At 49.5% G+C, this 12,198-nt stretch overlaps 1 protein-coding gene across 3 annotated transcripts in view; it reads right to left on the reverse strand.

Annotated features, from left to right (window-relative positions):
• Positions 1-12,198, reverse strand: part of MICAL2 (microtubule associated monooxygenase, calponin and LIM domain containing 2) — a 255,526-nt gene that overhangs the window by 242,375 nt on the left and 953 nt on the right. The window lies entirely within an intron of this gene.

The following is a 12,198-nucleotide window of genomic DNA, read 5'->3' on the forward strand; positions in this document are numbered from 1 at the left end:
AGAAACTAATTTATTTTCCTTTTTATGTACATGCAAGAATGATATGGAAGAAAGACAGGTTTAAAGTCTACAAGAATTCTTCCAGTAAATATAATTTTCTTTTCGGCTGCACTAGTGGCATGCAGAAATTCCTGGGGCAGGGATCGAACCCTCATCATAGCAGCAACCTGAGCCACAGTAGTGACAATGCCGGAATCTTAACTCATTGAGCCATGGGAACTCCTGAACATTTTAAGTGATAAAAAAAAAAAAAAGCATTGTTCCACTATTTAATTGAAAGCACTTTTTCTTTCTTGACAGATCCCAGAATAGTGAAGACTGTATTTCTTATAATTGACAGTATCACAGATTTGATTTAGAGAACAGTATCCTTATGGTTTCTAGGAGGAAGGCCTGGGACCAAATGCCAGAAGCTATAGGGAGGCAGCAGGGAGGGGACAGAAAGAGTTCTCCAAAGATGGAACAGGTCACCTCTGATGTGAAGCCCAGGCTGGACCACAGTGGGAAACTCAAGCACCAATGGAGCAGCCCTGAGGTCCCCAAAGTCTGACTGAGAAAACCTCACCCCAAAGAAAGATGTGGCACATCTTCCTTCATTACCCACCTGTGTGCTTAGACTGAGTTATTCCCTTAAAAGTCACTACTTAAGGGTAAAAGCCATTTAGGGAACAGTACTGAATGGGAGACCTGAGGCAAAGAGGAACTCTGCCTGTGGCTGTGCTCGAAGACTCCTGTGGGCCAATTCGGGAACCGGTCTGAGAAGGAAAGGCCACCTATGTGCCCGCTATGTGTCAGGCACGTGACAGATGTGCTACACACATTGCCCCACTGATTCCTCACAGCGACAAGCACTATCACCCCGGCACTATCACCCCCATCTTACAAAAGAGAAACCTGAGGCTCAAGGAAAGTCAGTGGCAGTGGCTTCCCAGGTATTACTGCCACTCTGAAAACCATGGTTGGTCTGGGATGACATGCTTCCAATAGAGGGACCTACTGAAGTCTTGGTTGGCAGATGAATGAACTGAGCGCTCCACTGAGCAATCAATGAAAGAACAACTTGGCCTCATATTGGTAGCACAGATGCTGGGAGAACAAAGAAAGAGGAAAGCTGTTTCTTTTTTTCCTTTTTTTTTTGCTTTTTAGGGCTGCACCTGTGGCATAGGTTCCCAGGCTAGGGGTCTAATCGGAGCTAAAGCTGAAGGCCTACAACCACAGTCACAGCAACGCAGGATCCAAGCCATGTCTGCAAACTACACCACAGCTCACAGCAATGCTGGATCCTTAACCCACTGAGCGAGGCCAGGGATCAAACCCGCAACCTCTTGGTTCCTAGTCCGATTCGTTTCCTCTGCACCACGACAGGAACTCCAGAAAGCCGTTTCAATGTCCCACTTTCACCCCCACCATAGCTCCCACGCATACTAAACTCAAGCCATTTGCTCCCTGCAGAAGCAATTTATTCTACCACATAAAGCAAGGCTGTTTCCAAGACATCTATGGCAGAGAACAGGTGCCAGCAGCCCTGCTCAAATGTCAAAACCGTAAGCACACCAGGTTACTGTGCCTCCCACCTGCCAGGTTAATCCTGGAGCAGTCAGAAGCTGAGCTCAGCTTTTGTGCCTCCCCAACCCCGCTGGGGCCAGGATGTCCAGAGGGCTATAGAAAGGCTGGAGAGTCAGCCAAGCCTCCATGTGTTCCAGCTGCCTGGGGACATTCAGTTCAGCCCCAGGCCGGCCAGCCCACCCAGCCCTCCTCCTCCACTGGGGAGGCAATCAAGAGTAGGCATGAGATACCCAGGGCAGAATCCACCTGCAGGGGTATTCAGGGGCTTATGAGACCACAAAAGAGGGAGAATCAGTCATTTCTGATGATGGTCAATGCTCGGTGAGCGTGTGACACGGGCCAAAATGATCCTAATGAAAGAGGAGGAGGTCACTGGGGTCCCTGCCCCACCCTAGCTGTGCCGCCTCATCCACACACAGGCAGGAAACACCTGCTCCTGCTCTATGGGTACCCACCCCAGGGGCTCAGCACCCATGACTCCCATATCCCTCTCCCTGAAGCTGACCTTGAGGAAAGGGTATGGGAGGTAGTGAAAAGCAGGGGCAATTACCATTTTCTACAGACAACAGAGCCACCAAAGAGCAGAAAAGGCATACTTGGTGGCACAGGAAGTGACAGATGTCCCATATTCTAAGTAAGACTCTAAGGGGTTCCAAATGGGCTTCGCTGCTGATCAACTGAAAGACAGGGGCTGCCCACACTGGCTCCCTTCACACGGAACATGGTGGGGTCCAAACACAGATAAGGCGTTATTTGGGTCCAGTCTTAACTGCCCACCCCTTGGACCCCACCCCCGGGACAATCCTTGGTCCAGACCAACAGCTGCTCTCTGGTCAGTGTACCTGTCCAAAGTATAGAGAGGATGCAAGCCTCCTGACAGGTCCCCCAGCCCTGACTCCCCCACAAGCTTATCCTGCTTGAGCTGATCTGCCTGAAGGAGAGCTCTGACCATCCCTCTCCAAAGGCTTCCCACTACCTGCAGGGTTATTTCCATAGTCACACCCCCACGCCCACCACCAGCACTCAGGGCTGGCCTAATTCCAGCCTAAACTTCTGCAATTTCCCAAAGCAGCCCCTGTGTTTCCGCCACTCGACACCTAGAACATACCCTCATTTTTCCACATCTCTTTGTGCTATACGTCTGCCCAGCTCTGCCTTTGGAAATCCTTCCTATCTTCCAAGACCCATCTCCATGACCAAGTGTCACCTCCTCCAGGAAGTCTCCCTTGATTCCCCAACATCGAGTGGCTGTCAAAAGCATATTCCAAACACTTATCCTGATGTGTGTGTGGGCATCGATGAGCCTAAGGCACCTCCTTCCACGAGTTCGACGAAGGTTCTGCTCCTCTCACTCAGCACAGCACCCCACCCCACCCCATGCAGCAGCTCTGTTCCATGAGCTAAGGAGCCTAGGTCACAGTGCTCCATGCTGGGCCTGACAGCACCCTATTTACAGTCCTTTCTGACTCCCTCCCTCCACCTATTTCCAGCTGACTCATCTCTCTCATCACCCATCCTCTCAAAGTTCAGCTCAGCTGATAGCTAACTGGAGATAAACAAATTGTCCACAGGGTACTCTTCCTAGTTAAAGTCTATATTTTTAGCAAAGGCCCTCTGGAGACAAGGCCTGAAAACAGAGGTGGGAATTTTAGGCCCCAGAGCTCTGGGGGAGGTTTTTTTGGTTTTTGTTTTTGTTTTGTTTTTTTTTGTCTTTCTGCCATTTCTAGGGCTGCTCCCGCGGCATATGGAGGTTCCCAGGCTAGGGGTCTAATCGAAGCTGTAGCCGCCGGCCTACACCAGGGCCACAGCAGCCACAGCAACACGGGATCCGAGCCAAGTCTGCAACCTACACCACAGCTCACAGCAACGCTGGATCCTTAACCCACTGAGCGAGGCCAGGGATCAAACCCGCAACCTCATGGTTCCTAGTTGGATTTGTTAACTGCTCAGCCATGACGGGAACTCCTGGGGGAGGTATTTTTGATCAGCAAAGATATTGCGCCAAACCAGTGTGCAAGCCAATGCTACCAGGGCATATAGCCTAAATTCAAATCATGAGAGAGCTGCTAGAAAGAGGGGGCATGGTTTGGTGCTCCAAACAGAAAGGATATCTACAAGTAAGACTGCCATAGCCTGGCAAAATGAAGGATGAAGAACAGACTTGACTCTGTCCTGGTTAGGTGACCTTGAGCCAAGAACCACAATTACCCTGACCTCTGCTCTGCATCAAAAAGCCTCTGAGCCTCAGTTGCCCCATAGGTTAAAAAACCAAGGTGGCAGGAGTGAAAACTAGATGATTCCAGAGGGCCCTTCCAAGCTCACATCCCAAGATTCTGTGACTCATGGCCTCCACCTCTTCCTCCTTCCTGGGAGGTCAGTATCATTTGAAAACACCCAAATTCTGCTCCTTCCTCACCTGGAGCCCCAAAGGGGACAGGGAAAGCGAAAGATCTCCTAGCCAATCAGCAGGCCACATGCAGGGGGCTGGACTCTCCCAGTGCAGATGGAAGGAAGCAGCAGAAGGAGGAGAAGATGTTGGTTTCTATGGGCACAGAAATGCTACTCACACTTTACCCCGTTGGTCCCAGCCCAGAAAAAGAGTCAGCTGATTGCCTTCCCTTCCCTGACCTATCTTTTGAAGCGATTACAACTGCCTGCCAAATTTAAGCGCTGCCCTAAAAGCAGGACATATAAGGTCTCCCAGCCTGGATCTGAAGGGTTTCAAAACGGGTAAGAATGAGTGCAATGAAGAATGAAAGTTGGAGGCCATCTAGGCCGTAGTGTGCAGCCCTGCTGGTTAAAGATCTTTAAAAATAGCCTCTCTCTTCTCTCACGCTGAAGATAAAGACAACCTTTTGGCAATCAACAGACCTCTGCTAGAGCTTCGGAAGAGATTACAGCACAAACACCCCCGAGAGCAGCCACAAACAGCCCAGAGCTCTCTCCAGGCTCCGCAGCTTCCCATTCACCACTGGAAAGGTTAGGGACAGAGAAGAGGAGGTGGTGTTTGCAGGCTGAGGAGGACACAGCAGGAAGAGGTGCAGAGGGGAGAGCCCAGCTTGGCAGAAGAGAGAGAACTGGCTGCCTTCTGCAGGGAAATAAAAGCTCCCGGATCCACCAAGAAAATTTCAGGGAGTCATCCAGAGGATTCCGTGCCAGTGTCTCTCATTCTGAAAATGGGTCACTCCTTAAAAGTGGAAAAAAACTGACATTTTGGAGTGCCGAACTAAGTGGGGCACTTCACTTTTTTTTTTTTTTTTGTCTTTTTAGAGCCGCATCTGCAGCATATGGAGGTTTCCAGGCTAGGGGTCCAATCGGAGCCACAGCTGCTAGCCTACACCACAGCCACAGCAACGTCAGATCCAAGGTGCGTCTGCGACCTACACCACAGCTCACAGATCCTTAACCCACTGAACGAGGCCAGGGATTGAACCTGCGTCCTCATGGATAGATTCATTTCTGCTGACGACGATGGGAACACCCCACAAATATTTTAATTTCAGCTCAACATCCATTCCTTGAGGTCGGTGTGATTACCTCCTTTTGACAGACTGAAATACTAGGGTACCTTGACACCCAAGGCCACATGCCTAGGATCCAAATCCAGATCTGTCCTAGCACATTGGTTTGTCTTTGCCTATGTCACCTGCATCCAGAACACACCCCTGAGGTTTATTCTCAGTGCCAGGCTCTCCACACCCATCAATCTAACAGCCAGAGAGTCCTAAAGAGGAGAGCGGGGGGAAGCACGGTGTAGGGGCAGTGGCGAAGCCGCACGTGGTGAATTCAGGAAACTGCAGAGTCTCGGCAGCCCTGCGGGTCCTATTGCCTCCCATCCTAGTGGTTTCCCTACAGGCCTGAAGAGGGGCGAGAGGAAAAACAGGCACAAATACATGCCTAGACTCTGTCTGGATGGAGCCACAGGAGACTGGGAACAGCAGGTGCCACAGAGGAAGAGAAATAAGGGCTGGCAGACAGGAAGAAGAGATACTTGATTTTCACTGATTTCCCTTTGTATGAGTGAATATGGTACCATGTGTGTGTCAGGGAGGGGTGAGTAGCACCATTTGTGGGGAGTGGAGGGTGAGTACGATCACCAGTGTGTGTGTGTGTGTGTGTGTGTGTGCGTGTACGTGGATGTGTGTCTGTGTGTGTGTGTGTGTGTGTGTGTGAACGTGGAGAGGGGAGGGGAGTACCATCATCCATGCCCATGTGTAGGGGTGGGTGAGTCACTTTTAACAGAGTCCAAGATGTCAGGTACAAGGTAACAGACACACCCAAGCTGGAGATAGCAACCGGGACAAAGCAGGAAGTCTTGGGTCCCCTGGTGGCAGCAGGCCTGGACTCTAGAAGAAGCCAAGACGTCATCCAGAGCCTCCTCCTCCTTCCTTGGCAAGAGCAAGGCTCTGCAGCCCCAAGAAGATGGCAAGAAGCTCTCTGAGCATGAATGCCATGGTCCCCAAAGCTGCAACCAGTTGCACAAGCCCCACGATACATTCCTCGAGGAAAGAGATGGACTGAATTCTCTCCTTGTCAGTCTGGAGCAAGGCCTCCCAGATTCCCCTGCTTATTCCTCTAGTGTGGCCCTTTCATCAGCTATAGGATTTCTCACTCCTCCAACCAGGGAGCTCCAGACGCTTATCACATTTGCATCAAGTTATGCAAAAACCCAGCTGTCCAGACCCAAGGAGCCATCAGTGCCCCAACTCTCCAGCAGCCATGCACACTTTCTCTCTCTCCCCTGACCCCAAAGCTGCTCCCTTGGGATGGACAGCTGTCCCACAGAGGGCCTAGCAGGTCTGCCAGGCTCCAGCAGCCTCAGGTCCACCCTGCTCCAGGGAGCAGCTCTCCTTAGTGACCAAAATGTCCAAGTGACTTTTTCCCAGGCACTTCTTCATCCTCCCCTCCACTTCACTCTCCTCGCCCGGGGCACGAGTTAAACTCTGAGCCTCTGCAAATCTTTACCAGACACAGTCAGTACTCAGATCAGTAGCCAAGGCCAGCCATTCAGAGTCACCCGAGCCAAGAAGCAGTTTCCGCATCTTCATACATTGATATTTCAGGGCAGGACGAGATGTTCTTAGACTCCCACTCCTGTCTCTGGCCTGGCTGGGCTTCTGCACTTGGGTGTGTCAGGAGCTCAGGCCTACAAACGTCCCATAAACCTGCTGTGGTGGCAGCTCAGGAACCAGGGGTCACCAGCCAATACCTTGCCATCCTGTCTTGCTGCCAGCAGAAAGGACACGGGTGCTAGACATCCCCCACTGGCCGGGAAGGGGAAAACCTGGGCCCCAGACCAGCAGGAGACAAGTCTGTGTTCCCGGGCCTGGCTCAACTTCCTTATTCCCCAAAGACAAAGCTGAGAGAGCCTTGGAAGGAATGCAAAGGCTGCAAGGTATCTGGACACTATGGGGGTGGGGGGGTGGGGGCGCGGGTATGTGCAGAGGGAGGGAGGTTACTCTGACCCTTGGGGGAAAGAAATACTAGTGCAAGTAGAGAACACACACACAAAAAAATCCCTGCCCTAAGAACAAAGGCACCATCCACATATGCACAACTCACACCAGCCACTGAGATAGACAGGCTTTCTTGGGACAAAGCTCAGTAATATTCAGATGCATGGCTGGGTACAGAACAACTACATTTAAGAAATGATACCACGCCTGGTACTTACAAATAGCTCTTCATCTGGGACACAGGGATGGACACTTCCTCAACAGCTGACAGAGAAGGGGAGCATCTCAAAAATCAGACTCCACTGTGACCCAACCCTGGGATGAAGGTGTGTTTGTGACCAGCGGGCCCACGTCCCCTATGCCCCTGCCCCCACCCCAACACTGAGTTTTGAGACCAGATGATCAGGGCTTGAGAAAGGAGGAGCCTTATCAGTGCAGAGCAGCCGTGCTTTCTAACTCTGGGGAGGACGCAGGGAGGAAAACAGAAAGTGGTGGAGGGAGGGGTCAGGGCCCCCCAAAGTGAAGAGAGTGGGGTGTCTGGCCATCAAGCACTTTCCCAAGAGGACAGACAGGCCGTCGGAGCCTGAAGCTTTGCCCTGCCTGCTTTTTCGTAATCCAGCATGTTATTCTGTCATCTGATAGCTCAACCTCCCTGAATAAAAATCACAATCAAGAGCCTAACATTAGAATGATTTTATTCTGGGGAAGCCCAAATGAAATCCTCAGGAAGGAAAGGAAAGTGGCAGAATGGAAGAGTGAGGCTACCTGGGTTTCATAGATTCCCATCTCCTAAGCTCCAGCTTTCTTTCTAACTTTTAAAATACTGCCATAAAATAAACAGAATAGGCAAATAGCAAAACTCCAGTGGCGGTGTGACCTATGCACACATAAAGCTGGACTAAATGCTAAGATAATTTTGTCTACCCAGCCAAATCAGTTGAAGGAAGTTCTCTTCTTTTGAGTGGAACAAGCTCGAATATTTGGACTTTCCATTAGAAAAAATAAAATATTTTATTATGAAAATTTTAGAAAAATACTGAGAAATAAAAGATAAAGGGGGAAAATGAACTCTATCCTTGCCATGCAGAGAAAAGGACTTAATAGTTTCTTCTACTTCCGCCTAGTGGAAAAGACCATTTATGTTTAAGAAGGAGTTAGGAGGAGGAGAAAAAAGCCTCCTGATTTGGGAGGCTGTTTACATAGAGGGGTCCTTGCTGGGTGGGTCAGAAGATGGCTATCAGAGCACCCAGCACCTTCGGAGAGCTGACAAAGAATCCAGGTATGAAGCAATTATCCAGAGGAATAAGCACACCTTTTCCCTCCCTCCTGAGCCTCTGGTCTCCTTCATCAGGACGCCCACAAAGGTGCCAATGGTGATACTATCACTTAGCCAGAAATTCAGACCAGACAGACAGACACTGAAAGGTCATCCGTGTTTATTTTCTGTTACAACCTGTCAGATGCAGACAGATAATGATTTGAGAAAAGCCCACACCTTGCCCAGGTTAGCAATCGGTTAGAGAAAGCTTCTGAAGGCATAAGGCAAGAATCTTGCACTGCCCTGACTCCGGTGGGCGACATTCTCTGAGCAGCCCAAAGCCAAGTGCCTGTCTCCTAACGTGGTAATTCCTGCAGCTGAATAAGTCAGGATTCAGAGCTTGGCTAGAAATGACTTCAGTCCCACATGTGATCTGGGGAGGCCAGCTGCTGATCATGACACCCAAGGAGGCTGCCTGAGCTCCCCACACGGCAAACCGGAGCTCTAGGGAGCACAGCAAATAGCTCTCCTATTATTTCAGGATGTTTACAAGCTGACGCTGAAGAACGGTCCACGTGCGAGCAAGTCATCTTTTTAAAAAACCTCTTATCTAAACATGAGCACAGGGAGTCACACAAATCCACTACAGGGTTCATTCATTCAAAATGCATTTCCTGAGCAGCTCCGACACTATTGGACTGACATTTCACGCAGCCTCCTCCTCGTCCCAGACACAGCACTGGGAGTCCAACAGAGCAGGGATGCGGATTCCAGCATCAAAGGGTTTGCTGTCCCATGAGGGACTTAAACAGCTGGCGATAGGGGAACAGCTGGTTAAAAGTGAGGGAGGGGGGTAGATGCAAGGGGGTGCTCCAGATTAAAGGAGGTAAGAGAATTACCAACCAAATGCAGCATACAGACTTTGTTTGGATTCTGCTTTGAACGAACCAATGATGAAGGTCACTTCTGAGACAATCAAAGAAATCTGAATGTGCACAGATGAGACCGAAAAATTGCTGTTAATCCTGCTACACGCAATAATGGCAATGCGGTCATGAATGAACATTCTTTTTAAAAATAGATATATAGATATATGCTGGATGATACAGGGGCAGAATGACATGATATCAGAAATTTGCTTCAAAATATTTCAGGAAGAAGAAAAGAAAGAGAGAGAGAGAGAAAGCCAGCCTGGCATGATCTTGGTTGTTAAAGCTGGATAATGAGTATTTTGGGCTTATTATACTATTATCTCTCTCTCTCTCTCTCTCTCCCTCTCTCTCTCTCTCTCTCTCTATATATATATATATATATATATGTATGTATGTATGTATGTATATACACATATACACACATATATATATTTTAGGGCTGCATCCGCAACATATGGAAGTTCCCAGGCTAGAGGTCGAATTGGAGTCACAGCTGTTGGCCCACACCACAGCCACAGCAACGCCAGATCCTTAACCCACTGCGTGAGGCCAGGGATTGAACCCACGTCCTCATGCCTCCTAGTTGGGTTCGTTAACTGCTGAGCCACAAAGGGAACTCTATTCTATTTTTGTGTTGAAAGTGCTCGTATTTTTAAACAAAGGATAGATATCCTAACGAAGCCTCGTATAAAAGGCAAAGGGGCCATAAAGCAAAGAGTAGGGAGGATTTGTGAGAACCAGAAAATAAATAAATAAATAAATCTGCCAAGATTATGAGTGTTTTAAATGCCATTTCACAGTAGGCTGGGAAGACATGTCCACATGTGACATTTACAATATAAGCTGAGGAATCCTAAGCACAGCAGGGGGCTACAAACACCAAGCCTCCAGAATTCAGAGGATGGCCACTCGGTTTGTCCTGCTTCCCTTAGGGCTTAATTCACCACACAGACCTCACTTGTAGACTGAGGCCAGAATTCTAACTTGATCACTCACTAGCTGTATAAGAGCAGCAAGTTTTAACCTTCCTGAGCCTCAGTTTCCTCATCTATAAAATGGGAACAACCTCACCTACCCCTTTAGAAAGCTAATGTGGGGGTCAAATGATATAAAGAATGAAAAGTCCCTGCATAATAAACAGTGTTCCCTTTCCTGGGCCTTTAAACCATAGACACCCCCTAGTCTTAGAAAGGCCTCGAAAATTGACAAGGTTTACTTTAGCCCCAATCTTCTTGCACCAATACCCCACCCCTCCCACCAGAGTCAAGGCTCTCCTCCAAGAAAGCAGGACCTGGAGTTCCTGTTGTGGCTCAGTGGAAACGAATCTAACTAGCATCCATGAGGACGCAGGTTCGATCCCTGGCCTCGCTCAGTGGGTTAAGGATCCGACATTGCCATGATCTGTGGTGTGGGTCACAGATGCGGCTTGGATCCCGAGTGGCTGTGGCTGTGGTGTAGGCCAGCAGGAGTAGCTCTGATTTGACCCCTAGCCTGGGAACCTCCAAAGGCCTGGGGTGCAGCCCCCCAACACACACCAGAAAAAAGGCAGGACCTCCACCTTCAACAGTAGGGAGTGAAAGGGGCAGGCCCATGACTGGAAGGCACACCCAGATGGGGATGGAGCCATGGACAGAGAGAAGAGAAACACCACATCATAGGCAGAAAGGGCTTACGGAGGTGCTCCTCTGCTCCTTTCAGTTCCCAGCGAGAGGTTTCCAATGACCAAGCCACAACCAGCCTTAGTCCTTAAACTGATTTATACTAAAGTGTAACTGGTTGGTACTAAAGTGTAACTGATTGGTATTAGGCTAATAACGATTTTCTTTTAGAAGGGAGTGATAAGCCCAAAGCCAGAGCCCTGGGCTTGAATAAAGGAGGCTGTGGTTTCATTTTTCATAAAAGTATGCTCAAACGGTGGATCTCAATCACCTTACAACCATAACTAGTATACCTGAACACCTGCCCCCCCCAAAAAAAATTAAACTAGAATCAGTCCTAAGGTACAGGTTATTTTAGCTAAAGGTCCTCCTAGACCATCCCAGAAGCCAACTTTGAGAGCGAGAGCCAAGTCAATGGCAGGGCCAGGCCTCCCCCTCAAATAGGACCCACACACCAACAATCAATCCCTTCGCATCACAAATGATCAACACCCACCATCCCCCTTGAGGGAGGACAGGGTGGCCAAGGAATCTGCAGGTTGAACAATCTGGGTTAACCCGGGTCAGTTCCAGCACTTGGCTAAAGAAGCACCCCCAGTATCTTCAGATGGAATCTTTTCAGAAACCAGAAGACTCCAGTCAGCACCCTGGGAGGCCATGAGCCTGCAGCACAGTACACCACTTTTCACAGCCATGGGGCAGCACGAAGAGCACTGGACTGAGCTCTGGCAGAGGCTGGTTCAAACCCTGGCTCAGCCACTTTCTCTGTGTCCTTGGGCACTCACCCTACCTGAGTCTGTTTCTTCATCTCTAAAATGAGGAGGGCAAAACTCTCAGAGGTTTTGGAGAGTTACCATGAAATTGGCTGCACAAGGGCCACAGGGCGGGAGCTGTTCCTCAGTAGGCACTTAATAAATCTATCTTCTCTCTGTCTGAAGGCGAATTCTTACTATAATAAGAGCCTCCAGAACACCGGGTGGTGCTGCCCTGGAACTTAAGGCCCACTTGGGTCAACTTCCCCTGGGAAAGGGACGGGAACAGGGGGACTCGGGTGCCAAGGCACCCAGGCTATCAAACATCTGAGGGTCAACCCGCCTGCTGGTTCTTTTCCCATGGGACCAGCCCAGAAGGAGGCTGGTTAGCAACTTGACCCTTCACAGAAGCCACTGAAGACTGTAGGGAGCAAGGCAAGACCAACAGCAAGAGGGTCCACAAGATGCTTAAGGTCCAGGCATTATCCATGTGCCTCCAAATAAAAGCTCTTGGGGCTTTAAGAACCCAGGCTTTAGAATAAACAATGTGGAAAGAGACACACGTTTACTCTGGTT

The sequence above is a fragment of the Phacochoerus africanus genome, chromosome 4, assembly GCF_016906955.1.
Source record: "Phacochoerus africanus isolate WHEZ1 chromosome 4, ROS_Pafr_v1, whole genome shotgun sequence".
In the NCBI taxonomy this organism is placed as follows: domain Eukaryota; kingdom Metazoa; phylum Chordata; class Mammalia; order Artiodactyla; family Suidae; genus Phacochoerus; species Phacochoerus africanus.